Source organism: Camponotus floridanus, unplaced genomic scaffold, assembly GCF_003227725.1.
Source record: "Camponotus floridanus strain SB8 unplaced genomic scaffold, Cflo_v7.5 scaffold3, whole genome shotgun sequence".
NCBI lineage: Eukaryota > Metazoa > Arthropoda > Insecta > Hymenoptera > Formicidae > Camponotus > Camponotus floridanus.
The window spans coordinates 5,533,864-5,547,568 of record NW_020229436.1 but is presented as its reverse complement, the minus strand read 5'-3'; the positions used below and the strand labels follow the sequence as shown (position 1 = coordinate 5,547,568).

Sequence of the window (13,705 nt, the reverse complement as noted above, 5' to 3'; positions counted from 1 at the left end):
TATGAACTATTTTTCATTTCTAGCTCTTTTCGATCCAATTGAACAAAATATAGAAACAACCAGAGAAACAATAAAGACAAGTGAAAATACAAATATTGACAAGAAAATAAAAGAAATATTTGAAAAAAAGAACAAGAAAATCGAAGAACAGGATAAAAAAATTGAACAAATGACTGAAAAACTGAACAAAATAATGTCAATTTTAGAAAATATAAGCAAACAGGAAGCGACGACACACAAAGACTTCAAAGGTAAATAATAAAAATATATTTTTTTGAACAGTTCCAGCTATAGAACAGCGAAATGTGCATGTAATATCATAGAATTAATATATATATGTTTGGATTAAAAATAACGTTATGTGTACATGTGTTTTGTTTAAAATAAATTTGATTGATAATTGTTTTTTTCTTCCGATTTAGCCAAGGAAATTACAACAGCATGCAAAGAGGAGAAAAAAAATATAGAAGCCAAAGAAATAGAAAATATGAATGAAAATATCGAAATAAATAAAAAGATGAAGATACTTAATGAAATTATAAAAACATACAATACATTATTGGAGATAATAATTACAGATACAAAAGATAAAAAGAACACAAAAGCGGATAAAAAAATAAAAGAATATCTTGGTAAATGCACCACTTAAAATATATGTATATGCCTCGTTCTCGTTTAAATTTTCGCGTACAATTAAAGAATTTTTAGGCATTACCATCCGCTGTGGCTCTTAATCGCTAGTTTTCTTGTCGTGTTGTTTAATATATATAGAGCCTAATTCCTTTCAATTTATTTATTTATCTATTTATTTAGAAAAAAACTAGTACGAAAAAACGACCTGTATATATACAACATTATAAAATTAATCTTTGCATTAAACGTTTGCATTAAAAATAACATTAAATTTGTGTGCATGTGTATATGTATATCAAAATAAATGTTACAGATTGCTATTCTAAGCTTTCTGCTTCCCTCGAGTCTGAACGAGAAAATATCGAAAAAGAAGGTTCAACGAGTAAGTAGGATAAATTTATGTTATTGCAACTAACAGGTATAAAAGAATAAAATGTACATACATTCAACATTATGGAAAAAATATTCGTGCACTAAAAATAACACTAATAAAATTATATGTGCATATATTTCATCAAGATATATTTTATTTTATTTCTAACTTGCACTCTTCCTTCAAAATTACATTAATTATCATTAAAAATAATATTAAATATATTTTTTGTTAGAATAAATTTTTGATTAATATTCTCAATTTCTCTCTTTTTTTTAATTCAGCTGGAAAAATGAATGCAAACGAAGCGTCAATAATAGAGAAGGTTGAAAATGTAGAATTTATAAGAAAGAAGATGAATGATGAGATCATACAACGCAATATGAATAAGTGAAAAGATGTATGTTTTACAGAAAAAGGTCTAGTACAAAAGAGCGAAATATACAACGTTATATTATTGAAATTCATTAGCAGTTAAAATAATATTAAGCATATATGTTTCGTTAAAATAACATTTATAGATTACTGTTTCTTTCTTCGATTTAGCTTGAAATTTTTATATTTAAATTTTATTTTTAAAGTGTACTAATATCATAAAAGATATTATACTTGTAAGGGCATTAATTTTAAAAAATTATTTTTTGCAGGACTGTTTAAGGAAATTCAGAAGTGTACCGCAAGATTTAATTGTAGGATATGTCAAGCTAATAGAATTGGAACCAGAGTACAGTATACATCTAAAATGATGCCATCCTAAACACCTTGCTTAAAGTTTGATGAATTAATCCTTTATTTATACACGATGTGTAAATTCGATTTACATTGCTTATAATAGAGAAAATATTTGATTTTTTATTTGGATTCGTTTAGTTTCGTTTCTTCATTCATTTAATTTAGTCTCGTTTATCTAATATTGTTATAATCAATAATTTCCTTTAAAAAGTTTTGAGTTCGTCAATATAAAAGAGAGATCTCCGATTTTGTCATTAAAATGTTATATTATAAATATATCTATGCAATTAGTATAATAAATGTGATACACGATGTAAAGAAAAATGATATTTGTTATATTGAACTTAAATGTAATTACGCATTACTTTAATACGAGGAAAGATCATTACAATGATTAATTTCGCTGGTTTACATTAAAATTCTTAAAAAATTATTTTATATATAATATTTAAAAAAAAATTGTTCCTATTATTTTTGCCAACTAATATTATAGATATTTCTACTTTAGAGATTCAAATTACATCGTGTTCACATAAAAAAATTTAGAAATATTTTGTGAACTGTATGGTAAGGTTATGCGACAGATAGAAAGGAATTCGTATTATTATAAAATTTTTGAACTGATTTAATTTTATATTTATCATCTATCAATTAATTATAATATTTTCGTCATCAATTTTATTAATGTGTATTATTGTATTATTATGTTATTTTACAATTATTTTTTATTACTTTGTAATCTTTCTGCTTAGTTCTTATCTCCAATAAAAGCTGTGTCTAATAATAACTTTTGGCTTTTTTTGTTAATACACCATTTTGGAAATATTTTTAGCAATCTAAGAGACCACGCAATATCAATTTAAGAAAAAAAAATACTTTTAGAATAAAAAAAAATGAAAAATTTATTTAAATATATCGCAATTGATTCGAAAATAATCTTTATAAATTAATATATATGCGCACATATTCTTAGAAATAATAATTTTTAAAATCCATTCTTATGGAATTCTAAAATCCATTTTTTTTATTTTTATGATAAATTTATATGCATATCGTATATCTCGCTTATTTTGCTACAGAAACAATAAGCTTTATAAAAATATAGCTTTATATATTTAATAAATTCAATAGGCATACTATATTATTGTCACAATTCTATGCATGATATATTCGAATTCACGAAGCAACGAGAAAGAAAAAGTAAAATAGAAAGAAATATATTTTAAACTAAAATTCAAACTATATGTAAATGTGCAAACAAAAATTTATAGATTAAATCTATTAGGAAAAGATTTTGGCAAAATTTGAATTTCCTTGAATGTGAAATTAACTCCCCAAGCTTTTTTTTATAAATGTACAAACGAAAATTCAGTTTGTCTGAATTTTTTTATTTTTATTTGTTATGCATTATATGTATACTTGATGTTTTTATTTTTACTTAGAATATATGTTTTTACTATGATGTCTTATCAAACGATATGGCGTATCGAAATCTACCCAATTAGATAGATATAGCTGCCCTTATATCGCATTTCATTATGTAAGCCTTATGTCTAGTTGTGATATACAAAAGTAATCACTTTTATATCTCAAAAACAATTGTACATATAATTAATTTCAAATGGTATAAAATCTTTTTGAATATGACAATTCACTTTTAATAAAAAAATAAATCATCAATAAAATTAATATTTATAGCTATTTGTGATGACAATAATTCCAATTATAAGTCAAATTATAAGAATATATATTGATATATTATGAGAGAAATAATCATCCGCACGACTGTAAAAAACTAGATTATATATTTCTGAAAAATATTGTAATTTGTAATAATTCTTTTTATCCTTATTTATTAATAGTAAAATAATATAATAATAATTTAAAAAAAAGGAAGAAATAATGTAGATTAAAAGAGAATGTAAAAATATTTCTATCAAATTTAGAATTCGATAAATAATATACTAAGATATTTTTTTTCAATATTAAATGTCTCGATAACATTAAAATAATAAAGCGATTATTAAAAAAAATGATAGCTATCAATCTTTTGCAAATAATTTCGCTATTCCTATAACTACTCTGACTACTCGATTCTAATTTTCATGTGATCTTTTACACTGTTGATAAAAGTCATAACGTCAAAATATTGAAGAAATAAATTTCGTGCTCGAAGATAAATGTCGAGAATTTCAATAATTCAAATTCTTAGTTTAATTTAAATATTCATATTTTAAATACAATGATTTGTATCGCGCGCGCAGCACATTCTCTAAATTCTACAGAAAGAACACATGAAAGTTAAAGGCTATCACGAACATGTAACCATACGAGTTCAATATTTCCTTGTGTTTATTTGACTCTGTAACGTGGAACCTGGCGAACGGCAGTTGTGCTGGCAGTTAGAAGTGGGAAGTTACAAATGACAAGTAATAAAAGCAATTTATTTTAACACGATACACGGAGAAATAAGCTCTAAAAAGGTAAGAAAAATATATATTTAATAACATATAATATTTCTACATTTATATTATTTTATATATTCTAGATTTATAAATTTTAGAAGGCATTTAAAATTTCGTTAAGAAAATAAAAATGAATTTTACAAAAAAATATATAAAAATATAATATTCTTAAAAGATTAAAAAATATTAAATTCTTAAAATATTGCAAATATATTCAATAAGAGAGTTACTTTATTGTGTAAATAATTCTCAAATACTGTCAAACACAACATGTCGTGGAAAAAATTCTTAATAATGCGAATTTTACAAAAAAAAAAATCATATATAAAATTAAAAAGAAAAAGATTTGAATAAGTGACATCATCACATTTATGGTGGCATCAAATTGGTGCGTGAAATTTCGGCAGTTGTCTATCGTGCTTTGTTCAGAATCTCGATATAAAAAAAAAAAAGAAAAGTATGTAAAAAAGGAAAGGAGAAATAAGAATCTGTCACGCGAAAGCTCTTTTCATTTCTCTTTGTAAACAGAGACGGCCAATGCAAGGTCGATTAAGGACCGCTTATGTGGATCAAGCGTGAAAAAAGCCATCGGAAACGATAAAACCGGCGCGTCTCCGGCAAACACATTTCTGAAATCCGTCCAAATCGTTTTGCGCCGCAGACCACGGATTACTATTCGTCATTGACGATGTCCATTAACCAAAAATTATTCGTCGAGGCAAAAGAGAGATTCGTTTCTCGCGATCGATGAGATTTATCGTAAAACATACGACATAGTTCATATATCGCACATTCTATTGCATATAATATTCATGTAACATATTTGTGTAACATACATTACAATTATGCATTTATACAACAAGTGCTAATTTGCAGATATTTCGAAAATAAATTCTGCGAGATGCAAATAGCAATATTTTTTATTATTATTATAATATTACGTAATCAAAATCATATATTTTATATGTATCATTAATTGTCATTTATTTTATGTATATCATTAATTATCATAAGATTAATAATTTTACTATGAATATTAAAGTATCAAATCTTCCAAACGTACTTCTAAAGCAGTTATTCTCGCACGTATACAATATTGTAATGTATGATATTATAATATTAAGTTTCCAGCAGAATATAAGAGGTAGAGAAATAAGATTAACCATTTTATATTAAAAAAAAAATATCATTTCAGAAAAACGTAAGTATCACTCACATATTAGAAAATTTTAACATATATACGTACATAACTGGAGATCTAGATTTTTATCAACTTTTATAAATGCATTTCATTCTTTTATAATAAATTAAATTCTCGAAGGAAAATGTTACAGTACTTTGCTAATAATAATAATTTTGCTTACAGATATATTTGAAGAAAAAGATCTGACATCCAACTTTGGAAAGAAATTCATTATCTTGATTCAGAGCTGCTTGTAATCATATAAACTCCTATTGTTTCTAATCGCACAGAGAAGAAAAGAATTTAAATAGAATGGAAAATGATAATACATATGTTAAAAAAAATAATGGAGAAAGAAACAGATAAGTAACCTACCCCCTCAGAAATAAAAAGTAATAAAATATATTTTTGCAAAAAGATTCGCATAAGAAATAATAATCAGATGTATATACAATGTTTTAATATTAATATTTAATTTCGTAAAATGATAAAATTTATATAATTAACAATTTCCATCCTTTTCTCTTCTTTCCCTTTTTCTCTTAGATCTTTTCATTTAAATCTCATTTCTAAATTGTGTATACAATATCATAAAACTTACTGTACAAATATGCTTTCTAATGTGTGATACAAATTTGAAAATATTATTTCCTAGGTAGTAACAAAGATGAACGACGCAGAACACAACGATTAAACCGAGGTTGGAGATGCTATAAATGCAACAAACGGCTTGAAAGCACGGTCAATTATGATGAACATGCACAAAGCATTCAGCAAGCTAAGTGATTGCAACGAGGAACATTTACGGGTGTCGGAGCCGGCAAATATTTAGCTACCTTCCATACAATAAGATAATAGAAGAGGAGTTTCCGACCGCGCGTATACAAGACTCGTCATAACGTTCGTGATTACGAGTGGAGTTCGAAATGGCACGATCGCGGAAATCAATTTCCGCAAATATTTGCATATGCGAAATAGACTTTCAAAGTAGCTTTCGTAATTCACATGCATACAATGCACACAGTCTTAACTATAAAAGTACTAGCGCCATTAAGTAAACGGAGTCATCTCCAGGATCGGATCGAATCGACATAATCAACAGTGGACTTTGATTTTTTCCTACCTCTCTTGTTAAACTTAAACTTCCTGCTTTCTCATAAATCAAAGAAATATATAATAAATATATAATAAATATATAATAAATATATAATAAATATATAAATGTATAATAAATATATAATAAATATATAAATATATAATAAATATATAAAAAAAATATAAACTATAAAAATTAATTTAAAACCAAGAACTGCGAATAAAACTCTGTGAATAAAAATCTAATTTCTTCTATTATAAAACTTTAACTTATCAAAGAATTTTTAATATGTATAAAAAAATAATATTAATTATATTAATGTGATTTTATCAAATTTAGAGATAAAAATGGCGATTTTATTTATTAAAATTGACAACGAAGCAGTGTCACTTATTTCATAATAACTATAAAAAGTTAAACTGCTATATCATATCCTAAGAAATGATGATTCGATCGATTTTATATTCAGTATTGTCGACAAAATTCATGACATCGTAAAAAATAAATTTCACACGCTCGATGATTAATCAATATTGAAATAAAGTCTCGTTCATCCTATATATATTGATCGAATGCTTTGCAGAAAATTAACAAACAAAAGTGCAAATTTAATGCAGAAAACCAGTTCGAAATTCTGTTGCTGGTTCGAGAAACGCGTGGCTCGAGATCTTATCGCACATATGAATTGTCGGCTCCGAAGCATTTCATATATCGCGTATCTTTATCATTGTTGATAATTACATAATTGCCATTTATGCTAATAGGTATGCGCAAATAATGGAACGTTTAATTGTCATCCTGGTTAACGAGAGAATCTCCAACGATTACAATCGTAAAGACATATTTTCCACCGAGATTACACGGCTACTATCGTTATTTCTCGATGCTGTCGCTTATACGAATCGCATTAAATTGCTAAAATAAACTTTATGAAATAACTGCGAATAAGTGTCGCGCTACGAAGCTCTTGTTATCTTGCAATTCAATTTTGCGACGAATTTATGAAACTGCGAAGTCGCATTTCGCTACAGCTTCACTTAAGGATGTATTGGAGATATATTACAATCAATGAGATCGCCGTGAATTTTTAATTTAACATTCTTAATAACATTCTAAATCGTCATGAATTATTTCAAATTTTTTTACTTATTCCTTTAAAAGTTATTAATTTTTTAATTTTGCGATTTTAACATAAGATCTTATGTAAACGTGCAAGAGACAGGTAATAAATTATTCACAAACTATAAAAAAACAATGATAAAAATTTCATTTTGTAATATTATATTCTTCATACTTGTAAAAATGTTCCCACAAAGTTTTAAAACGATTTACTTGCTCGTTTTGAAATGATTAAAAAATAACTGTGATTATTGATTTGACGCAATATTGATGATAAAACGTGGCAAGCATTTTCTTGGAAAGTAAGACCTATTTATATTAAAGAATACTTTGAAGTATGATTTCGTGATTTTTAAAAAATTTTTCATCAATTAGAATTTGTATTCTGCCCAACTTTAATTTTTTGATACTTTGGATTAACTTTTGAGACAGACGGTCCCCGTCCAATACATCCTTAAGTCCACTGAAATATATCCATAGGTAGGCTTTTAAATTACACATTTGAAATATTTCTGATATAAAGAACTATCTGAGCTTAAGATAATATTTTATAAATAATGTTCGAAGTCGAAATGATGCAATTTTTCGATATTATTACAAAACATGAGTCGCATAATTTCCATTCGATACTCGAAGTCGATGATACACGATCGGGATTTTTGAAGTGAAAAAATGCAAGGCGATTTGAATGAAAGTTAAATAAAAGAGTGGCCCACTGGAACACATCAAGCCAATTGAGAAGATAGTTCGCGTGACTACAGCCTCTTTTTCTTATCGACGGAATCAATTTAGAGCTCGTCGTAACTCTCTAGAAGGGTAATGCGTTCTCTCGCAAAGACTAAAGTTTTCCAAACAAGTGTTATTAAGATTAACTCAAGAGGAAGATTTTTATTATCCACTTGCTTTTCCAAACCTTAATTCAATTTATCGATTGTGCATGGCACTAAAGATTTATCAAAAACAATATTTTCTATTGAATGTTGTTAAAAGAAATGTACTACGTATTTATTTTTCTTACAGTGAGGAAATTTCAATTTAATAAAATATTCATAAATTTGGAATCAATAAACTCGAAATTAATAAATTTATATTTGATTGGATCATAGATATATCAGTAATTATTTGATTTTTCTTAAAGAAATGCTAGGAAATTCAAATATTATTAATTTGAAATAAGATCATGAAAATAGTGAAAACATATTAATAATTGAATTGTTGATTGAAATATTAAATATATATACATACACTAAAATAAATATATAAAATAAAATAAAATAAATATATATAATAAATAAATACAATAAATATATAAATATAATAAATATAATAAAATAAATACATATAATACCTCTCAATTTATTTTACTTTATTAGCTTTTACCATGTCTTTGAAAGCCATCAATGTAAATTTATCGATTGATATACAATCATGATTTAAGATATATTTCTTTTTTATTTTTTTATTAAGTTTTTTATTAATATATTTCTTTTTATTATTAATTTATTATTAATATATTTATATACTTTTTATTATTAATCTATTTCTAATTATTATATTTCTTTTTTATTAATTTATCAAAAGTAATCTTACGATATAAAATAAAAATTAGCAGCCTTATTAGCCTAGAGTGAGACTGTAATTACGCTCAAGTTCCCGAAAAGTGCCGTAACCATCGCTATCTCTCTCTAATCTTTCATTCCGTCACCTATCTTTCACTCTCCTTCCTTCTCTTTCTCTCCAGTTACGAGAAGACTCCTGTCTCTCGCATCGTATCTGCGGGTCGTTGATATCACTCGCCTTGTGTTTTCTCGGATAACGCGCATGCAGCGGCCGTCTGGGACGCGAAACGCGACGTACGCACTGCGTGTCCGTGATAATAATTATTGACAGATGCGACCGACTAACGCGGCTTTCGTTCGAACTCGCCAGCCGCGAGGACGGATTATTTTATCGAGGACTCGCGATAAATCGCAGCCACAGCTCGAAATTTACACTTTGAATTCGCGATAACCCATTGTTTTATAATAAACAATTCTCAGTATGAACAACAATGCGTTAAATTATACTATTAAGTTACCAGAAAAGGTTCTCCAAGTTTTCATTCTTACGATTTATTTACATGCAAGTCAATTATTTCGTGACATCGAGAAGCAAGAAAATTGCTCGTGCTAATATATTTATTGTTACTTAAGAGTATGAATCTTGTAAATATGTAATATGCTAAGTAGTACCAGCTAAATCCAATATTTCGATTTTAAAACTGATAAATTAAAATTAAACGGCAGACTTTTTTTAAAAAGATAATATATTAAATTTTTTCATAAATTTTAATATTTCTCGTTATGTACGCATTGTTTTATAATAAACAATTCTCAGTATGAACAACAAGGCGTTAAATTATACTATTAAGTTACCAGAAAAGGTTCTCCAAGATTCTTACGATTTATTCACATGCAAGTCGATTATTTCGTGACATCGAAAAGCAAGAAAATTGCTCGTGCTAATATATTTATTGTTACTTAAGAGTATGAATCTTGTAAATATGTAATATGCTAAGTAGTACCAGCTAAATCCAATATTTCGATTTTAAAACTGATAAATTAAAATTAAACGGCAGACTTTTTTTAAAAAGATAATATATTAAATTTTTTCATAAATTTTAATATTTCTCGTTATGTACCCATTGTTTTATAATAAACAATTCTCAGTATGAACAACAAGGCGTTAAATTATATTATTAAGTTACTAGAAAAGGTTCTCCAAGTTTTCATTCTTACGACTTATTCACATGCAAGTCGCTTCGATTATTTCGTGACATCGAGAAGCAAGAAAATTGCTCATGCTAATATATTTATTGTTACTTAAGAGTATGAATCATGTAAATATGTAATATGTTAAGTAGTATCAGCTAAATCTAATATTTCGATTTTAAAACTGATAAATTAAAATTAAACGGCAGACATTTTTAAAAAGATAATGTATTAAATTTTTTCATAAATTTTAATATTTCTCGATATGTACAACTTTTGAATTAATTTTGTTACTCTTCACTATTTAAAAAAAATGTTTCACGCGTTGATATGTATTAGATTCTTATCCTTCTTGAAAGAAAAAATAAACAAAAGTATATTTTCTTAATATTTCAATAAAATACAAATATAAATATAATTAAATAAAACATACAAATATAATTTAAAAATATTAATTAGATAAATAAAATATACTAGTATAATTAAATAGTATTCTATCGTAAAAAAATATAAATCTAGGTAGGATAAAAAAATCTCATATACATTTTTAAAAAATAAATACAGCGAGAAAAATATTTTCGAGTATATAAAAGCCCCATAACGTGACGAATAGCATATGTACCTTTCTCAATCCTTCGAGAGAGATGTATTTTCGTTAGAAATTTCCAGCAGAAATGTAGCAGCAAACATAATCCCTTCACGTCATGTCAGAGACATGAATGTTTGGTTCGTTCGCAAAAAACCACAATATAAATTGGATCACTTCTGAAATTAAATCGATGCAGGTATTGATAAAATACAGGAGAAAATTTTCTGTTGATAGAAAATGTAAACGCAAAAAATAACAGCTCGATAAGAAATAAATGTCTATAATAGCAGTTTTAATTTCTCGTTAATCACATGAATACTTTTAAATTAACACGTATAAAACATTGACATAATTTTCCGTTAAAATAATTAAAGCCAGGAATTATTAAAATTAAAATAAGTAAAACTAAATATCTACATATATAATAAAAATTAATTCCAATATTAATTCCGTCATGCTTTATGATAAAATGTGTCTAATTCATAATTAATGCAATTCATCGAGAGAAATAACGTTAAAATTGGCAAATAAATTATTCGGTCTTAATTCGCGACAAAACATTCATAATGCGATTTTCATCGTTTCAAAGGTAAAGGTAAATAAAAGAAATCATCGCAATTGATAGAGGGGGAAGTACTTATTATAAATAATAATTTTATACAATTTTAGGAATCTCGATAGAAGGAGAAACATGCAATCGGGAATTAGAATAAAATGATCAATGACGGGCGTCTCTTCCACAGCTGATGAAAAACTTCAAAGTTGTTTTTCATTCTTATGAGAACAAGCCACAAGCTTCCGAGCGGCGAGATAAGAGGCCGTCTTCTCGCGTTTGTTTTTTCGCGATAAAAGCGAAAGCCCAACGAATCGTACGACTTGCGGAAACGAATAAACTACGAATTTACATTTGAAACCGACAGAATTTACACACCAGACTCGCGGACTATTAACGATTCACGCAGAGCATGTTTGTTCGGGATAACATATGGTTGGAAATCTTTTTAAAAATAACAAAAAAAAAAAGAAAAATAGAGGTTTTCATACATTTATTTGCCTTGAAAAATGAGCGCAAAATATAATTGTCATCGCTTCCATTGTAAATGAAATGGAGGCGAAACTTGGTCGAGATACAATAAAATATTTCAAAATATATAACGATCTAATGAAAAAGGATGGCAACTCTGCGCTCATATATTGTACACTATGTGCGCCCATTGTCGACTTTTGCAATAACAAAGGTCGTTCGATAAACGACGGACATTCATATAACGTAGGGAAAATATTGTGACCTCCCACATACACACAGGCACACACATCATCTCCTTCGCTAGATGCAATCGTCATAATGCGCTCCTCCCCTCCTCCGCTCCTTATCTTTCGCAAGTAAATTCGCTCGCGAGTAAATTAAAGCTCAACGTGCAAGACGTGAGCGTTCATTCATAGAAAACCGCCTGGCGCAATTTGCATTACAGTCATCTAATTTATCACCTACGCCATTACGTCGAGTCCATCGTTGAATAACGATGGCTTATACTAATACACGAAGCGTCCCGAAAAATGGGAATCAACGAACGCGTGCGATCCTCGTCATGAATTTTCAGATTCAATTATATTATTTCTACGCAAAAAGTGCAGCGCTTCTACTAAAAAGTATTCGCTTTAATTAATCAAAAATTTATTAATAACGAGAATCCACGAGTTGACAAATAAAGCTTTTTAAGTCGGAAAAATAATTAATCATTCGATTAGCTTGAAATTTTCGCAATTTTGCTCTCTTAAAAAAAATCTTGTTAAATATATAATGTAACTTGAGATTTATTTAATGAATTAAATCTCGAGAAATAATTGGTTTAATTAATATATTAAAAAGAGAGAAAAAGCTTTTCTCAAATGCATGTAACTTTCTCTTGATCTAAGACATTTTTAAAATTATATTCTATTAAAGATATTCTATTAAGATATTCTATTAAAAATATTTTTTATATACATATACGATGGATATTAATTTACTTTTATTTAATTAACTTTATTTAATTAATATATTAAATAGGGAGAAAAAATTTTTCTCAAATGCATGTAACTTTCTCTTGATCTAAGACATTTTTAAAATTATATTCTTTTAAAGATACTCTATTAAAGATACTCTATTAAGATATTCTATTAAAGATACTTTCTATATACATATAACAATGGATATTAATTTACTTCAAATTTCGCGATTTTGCTCTTTAAAAAAAATTTTTATAAAATATATAATATAATTTGAGATTTATTTAATGAATTAAATCTCGAGAAATAATTGGAGGTTTAATTAATATATTAAATAGGAAGAAAAAATTTTTCTCAAATGCATATAACTTTCTCTTGATCTAAGACATTTTGAAATTATATTCTATTAAAGATACTCTCTGTTAAAGTTACTTTCATAACGATGGATATTAATGTACCTATTAGACAGATTTATTGTTCTATTTGATATATGTGAAGCAAACAAAATTCGTATATAACTACTAAAGTGCATTAACAGAGCATATCGAATTCTCTGAAAACAAACTACATTCAAACATTTATCAATATTTAGAGTTAATTGCGATATATAGGGGAAAAGAGGAGAAAGATCGTCTCTCGTATCTATTAATTTATCCACTGCTATTATTTTATTAATGCACGATGCATCGTATGCCCTTAATAGTCGTTTTATTCACTTATTAATGCTCCTCTATTCACCATTCTCGTTCACTTTACAAAGCGAGTCGCCCATTTCG

General features: G+C 26.8%; 1 protein-coding gene and 1 long non-coding RNA gene across 4 annotated transcripts in view; one reads left to right on the top strand and one right to left on the bottom strand.

Annotated features, from left to right (window-relative positions):
• LOC105250327 overlaps positions 1–13,705 on the bottom strand; it is a 224,586-nt gene that overhangs the window by 208,257 nt on the left and 2,624 nt on the right. The window lies entirely within an intron of this gene.
• On the top strand, positions 584–1,808 carry LOC105251762. The gene is made up of 4 exons (XR_889229.2): positions 584–632; positions 947–1,015; positions 1,291–1,406; positions 1,654–1,808. It is a non-coding gene; the product is annotated as an uncharacterized LOC105251762 (long non-coding RNA).